This window comes from Nilaparvata lugens, chromosome 1 (genome assembly GCF_014356525.2).
Source record: "Nilaparvata lugens isolate BPH chromosome 1, ASM1435652v1, whole genome shotgun sequence".
NCBI classification, from domain to species: Eukaryota; Metazoa; Arthropoda; class Insecta; order Hemiptera; family Delphacidae; genus Nilaparvata; species Nilaparvata lugens.
Window position 1 is genome coordinate 42,276,369 of NC_052504.1, and position 15,187 is coordinate 42,291,555.

Here is a 15,187-nt window from a genome sequence, read left to right on the forward strand (position 1 = left end):
CTGATTAAGTATGTACACATATAAAATTGATTGAACAGTAGTAAGGAAGTCTTCATACTAACAATTGCTCAGTATGTCCCGTGACAATCATCCAACACCACTGATTGACTGTTGTAAATATCATGAATATTATTAGATCTAAGCTAGCTTTAGAGCTTCATAGCGTGCCGCGTGTGAACTATCCCACTCGCAAATATGAGTTGAAAAGTGAAAAAGACTTGCTTCAAGCAGATCTCATTGAGATGACGAGTTTATCGCGTTTTAATAAGGGTTACAAATATATCTTAGCTGTTATTAATTGTTTTTCAAAATTTGCATATTGTGTACCATTAAAAGACAAGGCAAGCCATCTGTATTTAACACACTCGAACCAATTATTTCTAAAAATAAGGGAGTTAAGCTGTTCCAAACAGATCAGGGAACAGAATTCTTTATTCAAAAGTTAAAGCGTTATTAGATAGATATAGTATTAAACATTATCATGTTTTTACCGATAAGAAAGCCTCCATAGTTGAAAGGTTTAATAGAACACTTAAAGCAAAAATTTATAGATATTTAACTGAACATGGAACCAAAAACTGGATATCGCAACTAGACAGTTTAGTTCGTGATTATAATGCAACAATGCATTCATCCATAAGAATGAAACCTAAAGATGTGGGGAAAAAAGATCGTAATCATGTTTTAATGTCATTGAATTCTGCATTCAATAGACGATATAAATTGAAAAATTCAAAACCGAAATTTAAGCTAGGAGATGTTGTACGAATCTCAAAGAAAAGGGTTCTTTTCGATAAATCTTATAACATAAACTGGAGCGCAGAGTATTTTGTAATTCATTCTATATTTCCTTCTCAACCTGTAACGTATAGCTTGCGAGATCTAAACGGAGAAGTAATTAGTGGTAGGTTTTATGCAGAAGAAATTAAAAAAACACAATTAAACGAATCGGAGAGACAAGTGTATTTGATTGAAAAAATATTAAAACGTGATAAAAAAGGATTGTTAGTGAAATGGATTGGGTTTTCAACACCTAGTTATATTAGTAAGGATCAACTATTAGATGAAAAATAATCTTTTGTAATCTATTGTAAATATCATGTAAATTTATTGTAAATAATCTATTGTAAATATCATGTACATTTATTGTAAATAATCTATTGCAAATACATTCCATTCAGTGTAAATATCATGATGTACATTCGTTGAAAATATAATAGCTCCTCATCAAACATTGCTTTTCATTTCAATTTTCGTAATTTGCTAAGGCTCAACCAACAGATGCATTCTCGTGAAGAGGGTGCGGGAAAGAGAGCGCCAGTTGAAGTGAGAGGGAGCGAGCCATGTGGTGTGATCCTCTCTGATAACTTATCAGTTCCTTATCAGATCACATGCTGTACACGTGACTAACATGATTCCGATAGTAAATTTCGACAATGTTATAAGAGAGAAAGAAATGCCAACATGGTGTAAAAATGGTAAGTTGTTACCACATAATGCAAGGATCCTTATAATAGGCTCTTTAGGGTGTGGCAAGACCAATTTACTATTTAATTTAATTTTTTCAAAGAATGGGTTGAGATTTAAAACTATATACTTGCACACGAAGAGCGAGTATCAAGATAAGTACTTGTTTTTGAGAAAAGTCTTTTCAAAAATGAAGGGTATTGAATTTCATATAAACAGCAATTCGGAATCTATACCTCACCCCAACAAAATTCAACAATTTTCTCTTGTCATATTCGACGACTTCCAACTTAATCACGTACCTCAAATAAGAGAATATTTTACCATGGGACGACATCGTAATATTGACACTGCATATTTAATTCAGAGTTATGGAGCTACACAGAAACATTTCACTAGGGACAATGCGAATATGATTATAATCTTCAAGGTAGATTTATTGAGTCTGAAATTAATTCACAGAGATCATGTTGGAGCAGATATTTCTTATAAAGATTTCGTTAAACTTTGTCATAAAGTTTGGAATCGTAAACCTCATAATTTTCTAACTATTATGAGCGAGTGTGGAATTAATAGCGGCAAGTACCGAGATTCGCTCGATACGTTTCTTACCGTTCAGTAGAGATTAATTCTTTGTGCAGACATGTTGTCATACAGCAGCAGAAAACTGAATAGAAAGAACGTTGGTTTAATCGAAAAGATTAAGAAATTGAGAAAAGTAATTAGAGAGAAGCATAAAAGCTTAGTCAATTTTGAAAGGCGATTGGAGGAATATAATAGGAAAACGCTCTCCCCGTTGATAGAGCCCATAATTGAACTGGGAAAAAACAAATTCTCACACTCTGGTGTAAAACCAAAAAAGGAAGAAGTAAAAGAGGAACAGAGTATGGAAATTGATGATAATGGAGAGGGGGATGAACAGAGTTATGAGAGTTCAACAGACAATTTTTTAAGCTCGACTAAATTTGAAAACAGTTTACTTGGTTCTAGCAGAAATGATGATGTGCTGTCACAATATCTAAAAACGTTTCATGCGGAAAAATTGAATAATTCAATCAGTTATGGAATTTCATATAATTCTAAAGATGATGTGTATTATATTGGAAATCAGCAAGTAATATTCGATAACGGTTATATAGATATTAATAATGAAAGATTCCGTTTAACACATGGTCTACTTGAGTTATTATTCAGTGCGAGACCAAACTCAAATCTTTAAAATGAGAGAGATCTGGATAAGTATAAAAAAATCTTAACACTTACAGGCATACATTTAGATCGAAGAGGGTATGTTAAACGAAATCAGGGAATTAAATCGCAAATGATTCAAAAGTTATTTCCCAGTAAAAAAATTAGTAAAAAGAAGGGTTGGGGTTTATTGAAATTTGCAAAAAATAATTCTCATGATAGAATTTATCAATACTTTGATAATTTTGACGAATTAGTGGAAAGATTAAATTTACTCTATTCCTCAAAAGCTAGTGGCAACAGCGGGCATGATGTGGAGATCGCGTCTATAATTGAAGAGCTAAAAGAAGCAAAATTAATTGTTTAGTGTCACGATGACTCTACATCGATTCGGACGAATTGATACGGCTAGCGGAGCTCTTGCTAATCTTACGTGTGATATTGACTCGATAACACAGAAGATAATCGAATCGATAAATCAACAAGGAATCAGCGAAGCTGTGAAATTTTATTTAGATTCGCAAATAACCAAACTCGTTTCGGAAAATACAAAGAATATTGGAGTGAGCATAATTGAAAGAGAACATATTCTAAGTACATTACAAAATTTCAGTGCTAATATCGATAAAGCTATTGCAGAGAGAACACTAAATTTAGAATCTGCTCTAGGAGAAGTGAAAACTTTAACAGACAGCTTTTCATCTCAGTTGGTCAGTATTAACAACGATAAAGTTGATAAAGCTTATTTAGATGAGAAATTAAAAGCCGTATCAGATAAAATTAAGAATTTGGAGGTGCTGGACAGAAACTATCTCAATACTAAATTGAAACAACTTAGTACAGAAATTTTTACTAAAGTAAATGAAACACAGCCATCGGGAATTGATAAGCAATATTTAGAATCTGCTTTGCAGAAATTGATTAGTTCTTCATTAACAAAGGAAGAGTTTGAAAAACGATTATCTGAAATGGCGAGTGCAATAAAAGCTAATATTATGGAAGGTATTGAACAGTTCATTACAAAAGATGCTATTGCTATTCTAATTAAGCAAATTGCAGAAAAGTATGCAACTAAAAATGATATAGGAGATTTTATTAAGAAAAACGAGATGGGAGTCGCTGTGAAAAGCGTTCGTGATGAAATAGCTGAGGCAATTAAAAATTCGGAAGAGGGTACTGTCATGAGACTGCAATGTTCGGCTCCATTCATTGAGTACCTAAATTTATACATTCACAGAGTGGCCCTGGACATCGTATCCAAATATGCCGAGGTGTCTTTCCACATGAATTGGATTGAGGCAAAAGATCATAACCTTTCCGAAAATCAGGTAGTGCAAATTATTACAGAAAAAATGGATTTGGTCAAATATAAAGACTTTATATTGGGGCCGAAAACATAAAATCTTGAGTTGTGTGAGAGAGAGTGAACGATATGTTGTTTCAGCCTAGACGACCGTGATTGATTGTATAAACACTTGTGTGAGAGAGAGAAGTATTTAAACACCTGCAGTTTCAAATTTCACCCTAGTCATTTTTGACTATATCGATAAATCTTGTAAAAGGATGTGTGAGAGAGAGTGAACTTTAACACCTACAGTTTCAAATTTCACCCTAGACATTTTTGACTATATCGATAAATCTTGTAAAAGGATGTGTGAGAGAGAGTGAACTTTAACACCTACAGTTTCAAATTTCAGTCTACACCTCCGTGATTGATTGTATAAACACTTGTGTGAGTGAAGTAACCTACAGTTTCAAATTTCACCCTAGACATTTTTGACTATATCGATAAATCTTGTAAAAGGATGTGTGAGAGAGAGTGAACTTTAACACCTACAGTTTCAAATTTTAGTCTACACCTCCGTGATTGATTGTATAAACACTTGTGTGAGTGAAGTACACACCTGCAGTTTCAAATTTCACCCTAGACATTTTTGACTATATCGGTTTTCTACATAAATCTTGTAAAAGGATGTGTGAGAGAGAGTGAAGTAACTTTAACGACTAAACACTTGTCACATAAATCGATTTAGACATTTTTTCATGTAACGGAATGTAACGGTTTTCGCTGCAGGAGAGGGAACCTAGCAGAGAGCAGTGCGCACGTGTCTAGATGAGGCACACGCCCACGAGCGAGTGCACGCGTCACTTTACTCTAAACACATATTGTCGGAGAAAACACTTAAAAAAAAAAACGACTGCCATGTTTGTACAGCAAAAGAGCTCAATTTTTTACACATTCATAATCAGTTTGATTGAACTCTTGACTGTCAGTTGGAAAGCAAGCATAATATGACCCATTATAGAACTTAGATCATTGTAGAGATTCACTAGTATAACATTCTTCCTTACTCGCCTTTCGTAATGCTGGGCAGAGAGAAACGTTTCACTTTAATCTGACAGTATAGGAACGCTCGATCAAAATGGAACTTAGTTACTCCTTGTCTCCTTCACTCGCCTTTCGTAATGCTGGGGCAGAGAGAAACGTTTCACTTTAATCTGACAGTATAGGAACGCTCGATCAAAATGGAACTTAGTTACTTCTTTTCTCCTTCACTCGCCTTTCGTAATAGCAAAAAAGGAATTTAGAAGGGTGCCAGTAAGAGATGGAGCGAGTAAAAGAAGGAGAAAGCATCTGGGTAGACTGCTGGTTGTGAGAAGCGAGGGGGGCGTATCCTCCTCTCTCTCTTGAGTCTGCCATCGTAGTATAGCATTAGAGCGATATGGATTCACTTCAATCTGTCAGTATAGCATTAGATGTAGAAATATGGATTCACTTAAATCTGTCACCAAGGGAATTTCTCAAAGAGATTTTTTCCCTCATCTAGCATTCACTTCAATCTGTCAGTATAGCATTAGATGTAGAAATATGGATTCACTTTAATCTGTCACCAAGGGAATTTCTCAAAGAGATTTTTTCCCTCATCTAGCATTCACTTCAATCTGTCAGTATAGCATTAGATGTAGAAATATGGATTCACTTTAATCTGTCAGTATAGAGAGGGAATTTTTCCTCCAAAAAGGGAAATTTTTTTTCCCTCACCTGGGGAGAGAGAGAGAGAGAGATATCTCTTTTCATCCCCCTCACCCCCACTGGGCAAGGGGAAGGGGAGAGAGAAAGAGAGAGAGAGAAAGATATCTTCCTCTCTTTTCAACCCCCTCACCACCACTGGGCAAGGGGAAGGAGAGAGAGAAAGATATATCTCTCTCTTTTCAACCCCCTCACCTCCACTGGACAAGGGGAAGGGGAAATCTATTTTTAGAACACCCCCCCAACCTGCGGGCGGGGGGAAGGGGAGGAGGGATGGACGAGGGGGGAGAGGGGGGAGGGGATTTCGAGCAAAAAAGTCAGTCCAATCTCCTAGTTTCCTTCTACTCATTTGCGACAAGAATGTCACATCTCAAATTTTAATGTTTTTCAGGAGAAGCATTTCAAGATCTCTATGCCCTATAACTATTATAGAATACTTATTGTAAAGGTAGTTCAGCTTTATTAGTGCACAATATACTCTTGAAAATGGAATTTGAATGCTTGATTGCAATAATTACATCCACTAATTTAGTTTCATCTCCAATACCTTTCTAAAAAACCTTTACCAGCTTGTGACATTCTTGTTGCAAAATAACTAATGTAAGAGTGTACCAGGTCAACTTGTGACGTTGTTGTAAATAGAATATATCAATTTTTATAATTATGCCAAGATGGGGAACGAATTAAAAACAGTTTCATCACACAAAAAAATGAATAATGGCATGATTTATTGAAAAACTTGCAATCTTAGATAAACTTGATCTAGAACGGTTAACAAGGATCTTTCGAAGAAGCTGAGACAATTATAATTGATTATTCCATCAAAAGATAATTTTGTCTTGTAAATAATTATTATGAGCAAAACATAACATAACTTAGTTCTGTGTTTGAAATTAATTTTACATATAATTCTGAGCTTGAAAAATTAAATTAAAAATATAAGAGTTCGCCAATGAAGAGTATTGTCAATCTACTTCTACTGTCACAGAATACATTTCAAACTCTTTCTTTCCTATCAAGACAATTTATTATAGGCTGGTCGCGCAAAGATAACCCTCCGGCAAGATGGGAAAATAACTCCAGCTCGGTCAATAAAGGTACAAATTGAGCAGAATGTTTTCTATAATTTTCAGCCTATATTGATCGAGATAACGCCATTTTTCCATCATGCTGGAGGGTCATCTTTGCACGACCAGACTATAGCAGCATAAGATGAAATTCACTAATAATTATTGTATTAATGGAAAGTAAGTACACCTACATCAAAGTGAATCATAAAGTTAGAAAAGCTTAGGCCTAATTTAAAAGAATGTAAAATTTATTTTACAGTACAGTATTAGAAATAATAATTTCAATAATTGAGAGATAATAAAGAATATTTTTTTAAATTCCAGTGTTCATGTTTCATTAGTCGAATTTCATGGAGATTCACAGTGTCACTCTACCCCTTATAGAATTTTGGTATCAAATTCTTTTGCACCAAGTCCATGAGATCACTTTTCTTCTTCTCAGAAATGCCAGGTCTAGCTGAGAAAGCAGGGTGTAATTCGATTTCATTTGTTTTCTTCTTCTTTTTATTATCACTGCCTCAGAAAATCAGCATCTGAGTATGAAGTTTTGTAATATAGCAAGTTCGGAGATTCCTTTACAACCTTCAGGATTTTGATTTCAGTTGTCTTCACAGATCACTGGACCAATATCACTCTGTAATCTTTTGAGATCGTAGAAATCATCAAACAACAACTCGTTTACATGGAATGGTTCACCTTTCTTTCTAGCCATTTCGATGGCAGAAATGAAAGCTTCTGGAGTCCACATCGGTCCACTTTTCAATTGTCTTTCACCTGTCTCTCGATCAGAGAGTGGGCCGAGTCTCCCTCGTTCTGCGTGTACCCCTTGATGAGGTATTTGTGTGTTATACTTCTAATATTCAGAAACTGGACAGCATAAGAATACAATGCTATCATGAACTTATTTTTCTGTTGCCCTGCGCAATTGTCTGAGTAAAATATGATGTCTTTTTCACCACCGACGGTTTTCTCTCTCAAGTATTTAAGAATGCAAGTTCCCAATTCATTCACTCCTCTATTCCCGTTCGATTCATCCCATACATAACACTCACACAAATTTTCTTTCAAATCATAAATTTGAAGTTCAATATGTTCAGCTTCGATTTGTAATAAAAAACAGACACTTCCCCTTTTGGCAACTGCATTACTGCTTGTAGATCGTAGACTGCAACAACTGTATTATCATCCATCTTTTCTTTATCATTTTTCTTCTCTGTCCGGGATAATTCCTTTTCATTCACATGATTATCATATTTCTCTTTCAATACTTCTTTTTCTTCCTCCTTAGCATTTGTGTGGGTGAAGCATAGATCGCATTGATCCTTTTTCGGAACAAAGGAAGAAATATTAAACTCATTGGTAAAAACCCGATAAAACAGTACATCATTTCCATGAGGGAGATTATTTTCTTTGCAATAACTCAAGTAGTCTTTGTGAAGCTCTGCAATTGTTTTGCTGCCATCAATGAAATGTTTTGAGGTGTTTGCACGTGTATAATGACTTTCGATTTTTGGGATGGTTTCAATGAAATTTCGCATTCCTTCTCTCACACTCATGTCAACTGTTGCCTGGTTCCCATGTTTGCCTCGTTTTTCCTCTTCCATTAGAATATTCGCTACCTTATCACGTTTTTCAAGAACAGTGCGAATAGGTCGATCATTTATGTCCAGTGTGTTTTTGAAAAATTCCTTCCACACTCTGATATCTTTCCCATTAAGTCAGAAATAGAGAGCATTATTGTTTTGTCATCGAGGTCTGGTACCATCAACACGTACATACTGATATCTTGGTTGAATATTTTTCATACTATTTGCAATATACTGTCTTTGCTTGCACAGGTCACCCAAGGCCCAGTAATCAGAGAAGAGCTGTAAGCGTTCCTCTTCTGTGAACTTTGAAGCACATTTAATCCTACAATTTTCAGAGCAAGGTTGTTTAATTTTTCTTTCTGGTCTTACTTTTTCATCTTTTGTGTTCCTTTTGTATTCTTTTCCGGAATTCCGAGCTTTCTTCTGTTGATTTCTCTGCCATTGTTGAGCATTCACCTTACGTTCTCTTCCTTTTTTTACTGGACTTGTCAAAATAGTAATATCTTTCCCAATCGAAGATGAGTTATTATGAATTTCTGAGAATACTGTAGTGGATGTGTCTGCAACAAATGTAGTGGATGATGTAGTAGGATGATCAGCAGCTGCACTGGCACTTTGTTCTTGATTTTCACTGTCAGATGCACTGTCATTCTTTGGCTGAATGTATGTTTTATCCATGATAGGATCATCACAGTCTTCAGAGTCACTGCTGGAACCAGAGCTTGAAGAGTTAGATGAGGACGAAGAGGATGATGAGCTGGATGAAGATGATGACCTAGCACTAGGAACTGCATTTTCCACATTTTCTGAAACAAACAATCGAAGTGTGGACTTTATAGCACTGAGCTATCTGAATTTCTCCAAAACCTGTTCAAACAACACAATCCTTGAATATGTAAAATGAGACAATAGTTATTTGTGCAACTAGTGCGCAAAGTGCCACTTTGCTGCACCGAAAGAAACGTTTATGCACGAGCCGTAGGCGAGTGCGGAATGATGGTTTCTTGAGTGCAGCAAAGAAACTTTGCGCACGTATTGCACATTAAATTTTTCCTACAATTACCATAGAATGTGAAAAGTCGGTAATAGACGGTGAACATGTCCTATACCAAATAAAATGTTTGTTTGTGTAAATCTTTAGTATTTTTAATGCTGATAATAAATATTGCAACCATTTCCACAACAGAATTGTTCCAAATTCAGTCTAAATGACAATAGAATGAATATTATAAAGTTATATGAGATTCAATTATAATAAAACTTCATCTAAAAGAAGTCATCAGCAAGTGTGGAAATGGCCATATCACTTGTCTGAATATGTTTTTGAGTCATCAATGAGCCTCACAAACGTTATACTTCACCCATGACTAACAGTTCAATATTCTCCTATCCGATAACATGGAAGTTTTGCAGCAAAACTTTGCTTATACTTATACGGTGCCCATTAATTTGTTTTATTGATTAATTTGTCTATGCGATCAAAGCTGTAAGCTTATGTTTTAATTTTTCTATTAATGTAAATTAATAAATAAGCTAATATGCCCAGGACTGATTAAGGATTAGGCTAGTGATCAGCCCTCAGGACAGACTTGAGTCTAACCCGACCATTCTAAGAAATTTTCATGTGTACTATTTATTCCAGTTCCAAATATCCTCAAGTTTGAGTCTGAATGATATATTATACACAATTAGTGTGAGAATATAGTTTCAGCTTGTTTTTTCTTGTAAATACATTATTGGTCTTTGTTCTTTTCTGGCCAAGCAACAAGTAGCCGCATGGAACGTATAATTAAGGTTATACTGCATTATTTAAAACGTGATTAAATTATATTATATAGACATTACATTTACCTGAAATGCTGAACTTCAATCATTCAAGTCACTGTTGAGTGAACAGTATATTGTAAATCCAGTGTTTTTGTTTACGGAATTCAATAACATCTATTCTGTTAATAATTCATCTAATTCATCGACAAGCATTCATTATAGTTGTTCTACAAAAATGTAAGTAGAGATTTTTCGGGGAGTTGAAGACTGAATAACTTTTTTTGAAGTGTATATATTTATGTTTCAAACCTAATAGATTCATTATTGTTTTGAAAATATAACAATCACAGCTTTAGTATCACTAACATGACACGAGTAACCTAACCACAAAAGTAAATAGAGATATAAAAATACTTCATTCCTTGATCATAAAAATGGTCGATAAATGTTTCCAATGTATTCCAGTTAAAAATATAGGCATCTCACACATAAAAAATTGTTCATGATAACTTGAATAGAAATAAAATACTGATATTGAATACTATCAAAACTTCTTGTTTATTTACTGTTCATTATCCAATATCTATCTCGCGGTAATAATCAGCTGGTTTACAGAAATTTTCAGCAAGCAACATATTCAGGTTTACCAACATTTCTTTTACTTTGCCGCACTCTACCGTCATAAAGCGTGTTAACTATTTTGTGTTGTTATGTTGCAAATTTGGAGTGCGGCAAAGTACTTTGCCGCACTCAAATCTACATTCCCGCACTGGGTGTGGGAATAAGGTATTTTGCGTACTATAAATGATGCGGGAATGAGCACTTTCTCGGGTAACTGTAGGAAAAAATGGTTTATGATCATGCATTTTTGAGATAGATAGTATCCTGAAAAATTAAACAGATTTGATACTTGAATAATATATGCATAAATTAAAAACATCTATTATTGCATTTATATTTAATGGAAAAGCAACTACTATTTAAAACAGTAACTTTGTTCTCAGTAAGCACTTTGTATTCAGTCATAATTTTCATAAACAGGACAGAGAGGCTTGCTTTATGAATTAATAAGTTTTGTAAAACAGGGAGATTGCAATCACATTCTAGATGTTCCATACATTGTATAGTAAGCTCTGTTATTGTTTTCTGATTGTCTATGTTAAGGAGAGCACTGCTGTTATATCATCGAAGTTTTGACAGAAATCATTGTTATTAAAAGATTCTTTATTGATTCTTTATCACAAATGACAATGTATTGCCAGGTCTTGCAAGACCCATTGCATACTAGCACTACATTATAATGGAAAAAATGAACAATCAATATTCAGAACAGAAAATAAATATGTAGATGAGAGTACATAACTTTTAGAAACAAAGAGTAGAACCTATTTGTTTACAGAATAGAAATGAGGAATATACATGAAATTCTATCAATACAAAGTAAATGAAATAACTCAAATCAATTTTTCTTAACAGATACACACACACACACATACGCGCGCTCGCGCGCGCTCAAAGAAAACCCAACTCAAAGAAAATTGAAATAAAATACTGTAGAGAGAGAAAAAAAAAGAAAAAACTACTCGTTGCCCTCCAAAAGTAATTTGAAAAGATTGTAGGCTTTGTCACGTGGTATTTTAGCACCACAAAATATTTTTGAAATGAACTATTGAGATTTAATAGAATTATAAAATAGAAAGGAAAGATAGCCTAGTCAAAGTACCACTCAAGTAAAATCGAATGTTATTTGTGATAAAGAGTAATCATCTTATCTAAAGCGATAAGAGAACCAAGCAAAGTTGTAATTCAACAATAATGAGAATTCATTGGCAGAGATAAAAATTATGAAGCGGCTTATTTATTATTGGCAGATCATAAAAAATAAAAGTTTGCATGTACATTTGAGGTTAGAATTCTTTGTTTTCATTCTAAATGAATCAATCGATCTAGGATCATTTGACAGTTCTTTGAATCGATACCTAAAGAATCAGCTGATTGCTTGACCAACCAGTAAGAAATAAATTATAAATCTTACTCACAAAATATATATTATATACACTGGGGAAGGTTTATGTAAATAGATAAGGACAACTAGTATTGTTACACGATTTTTTATTGCAATCTAAAAAAGTATGAAAACCAAGAGTACACAAAACTCACATAAAAATTATATGTACATCATTTTACAGCATCATGTATCGAGATTTAATTATCAAAATACTTTTAGTCTATCATTTAATTTATTTATGTAACAAATTTTCATTTATCTTTGTATAACAAGGTTGGAGAAACCCTGAATCTGAAGTAACCAATTGCATTGAGTCTTACTAAGATTAGAAAGCCAATCAGAAGGAAGCTTATAAATCGTTCAAGGAAGAGATGAAATTTTTCTGAAAATCATTCCTCTCTGGCTTGTGATCCCGATCTGTGAGGACATACATGGAGATTAGGGTTCTTTCTTCCTATTAAATTTTAAAATCATCAAGCTGATCCCTTTTTAAATGTGAAATATTTGTAATTAATGTTTGATTATTTGTAAACTCAGTGTTGCTAAAGAGTTCTTGATTGTAATCTGTTCCCATAAATATATTTTTAATACTGAAAGAAATTTATAAGAAATCTGGACCACGCGCGAGCCCAGCAGAGATGAAAAGGACCTGCATAATTAATTATTGGGAATAATTAATTCACTCTACAAGACCTTCAAGAGCATCATTACTGTGAGTGTTAGTTCTAATGAGCTCATTAGCCGGCCTTTAATAGTGAATTGGGGAATTGATCAAAGTGCTATATAAATTAATTCAAGTTTAAGAAATTCGCAACGTGTTGAATGCTATCATATAGTCTATAAGAACGTTTTATGAATTTACTTGATTTATGTAGGAAGCTTACTTCCATGCACGGCACAAACTCATAAAACCCTGAGATTATTGTATTGTTGTTTTTATTAATTATTATTTGCTCATTGATCAAAGTATGTCATGTTAAATCTACAGACCGAACAGGTTTTAAGTTGTAGAATTCTGAATTGACTGGAAGTCCATGTATCAGTATTAATATAAATTTATAATTTTTAAAGCTCACAACTGTGAATGCTAATAAACCTTGTGATAATTGTTAAACTATTAAAGAATCTATATATATTGGAATTATAAATATAAGAATATTTTATATATATTATTTTATGGGGATATATTCTATGTTTTATGTCAGCATACAAAATCTTAGAAGTTTTTTATTATATCCTAACTCATCTCGTGATATACAGTTTGAGCTGTCTTGGTACCAAGAAATATTCGTCAGCAGCATATAAAATCAGTTAATCAATTAATATTGATCTTATTCAGAGCATTTATTACTTATCATCCTTTGATGATAGAAATACTACTCACCCAGAAATGTCTTACTGATAATTATCTTAATAAGTCTACAGTATATCATATAAGGATCCAGAGAACTTCAAGAACTGGCGTTGTAAGTTCCAAGGAATTTTAGAAGGGTAAGTTGGTGAATACCTGTATTCATGATAAGCATTTTAAAAATCAACTAGAAAGATCATAGTTGGTTTTCATTATTCTCCATTGAATATATGGTTACTGATAATCAGTCACCAATTATCTTTTTGACTTCCTTTATTGGTATTCTTCAAGAACTTCACGGAAGCAGCGGTAAGAATTATTGATCACCAGTCATTGAACCCTGTGGTGATTAATTATATTTGGAAAATTCATGCGTCTACCACTGAGCTAGAGCTGCGGTCTGAACCCAGCATATTTGCGAGCCGGACGGCCTTAGCTTTTTGCGAATTTATTTGCAAAATAGGGATTTTAGCAACCGCACTTATAAATACCAAAAATCTCGCACCACATATGAATGGTTGGCAGTCCACACCATTACATAATGTCACCCAACAAGTAGGGCAAAGATTTACCACTTTACAGCTTTTAGAAAGGAATTGACTTACCAGTAATTTCTTCATGTTCAGATTGGTCTCTGGTATGTTATCCAGTATCCACTGGTAAGGTACAGTTGCTTTCCAGTTCAATGGTTGCCTCCTGGGCCAGACCCAGGATTTTTGCCCCACGACTTGTAATCAAATTCTGATTATTTGTATTATGGATCCGATCTTCCATAACACTCTGGAAAAAACAGAAGGTACAGAATAATAAAATTGGATATATTTATTAGTAATGATTATAAGGAAAACAGTGTCACAATTGAAAAAAGTAGATTGGAGTATCAACAATAAAGTATTAAGGCAAAATAAAATAGACTGGTTGATGAATTTCAAGTAAGTTTTTGCATCAATAATGTCATATCTTTATAATATTTGAATCTCTAAGATTCATAATGAGGATAGAATATTTGTAATAAGGTCATATTTGAACATAGTATGCACTCAATAAAGACAATTTTCTACAAGAAAAGTCACATTTGAACTGAGTTCACATTGGATAAAGATTATTTTCTACAAGAATGTCGTATCTCTTCATACCACCAGCTTGGACTGAGCAAATAATTTCATCAAGAATTACATAGAATGAAATAATACTGTATTAATGATAAATAAAACCATGAAAACATTCTTACCTTTAAAGCAATAACGGTGTAAGTATAATTATGACAGACTTCACGAAAACTTTGTAATCTCCACTCTCCAACGAATGACTCATGACTGAGTTGTGACAATGTTGCTACTAACCCTCAAACAGGTTTTCAAAGATGCAATAGTGACATAAGCTGCACTCTCGGGGAGTTTTTGAAACCAAGTTATGCCGTTTTACCAGTAAAAAGTGGGGAAGAAACTGGTTCATTTTACACCAATAACTAATTTTTGCCAATTTTTGAGATATGTCACTCTTGTCGCAAATGAGCAATATACTATACAATATATATATATATTTACGTTTTTGTGCCTGTTGTGAGTCCAGTAAAATTTCAACTCTTATGTAGTTCCCCGGACCCCCCATTTTAAATTTGATCAGATAGTCACAAAATGAAACTATTATGTTATACCTGAAGAACTTGACTTGCTGAATGGTTATATTCCACTCAATTTATGATATATTCATCCA

At 33.8% G+C, this 15,187-nt stretch overlaps 1 long non-coding RNA gene across 1 annotated transcript; it reads right to left on the reverse strand.

Annotated features, from left to right (window-relative positions):
• Positions 1–6,369: 6,369 nt before the first annotated feature.
• LOC111063125 lies at positions 6,370–14,941 on the reverse strand. Its single transcript, XR_005572002.1, has 3 exons — positions 14,703–14,941; positions 14,077–14,251; positions 6,370–9,151 (listed from the first exon to the last, which is right to left on the reverse strand). It is a non-coding gene; the product is annotated as an uncharacterized LOC111063125 (long non-coding RNA).
• Between the last annotated feature and the right edge of the window lie 246 nt (positions 14,942–15,187).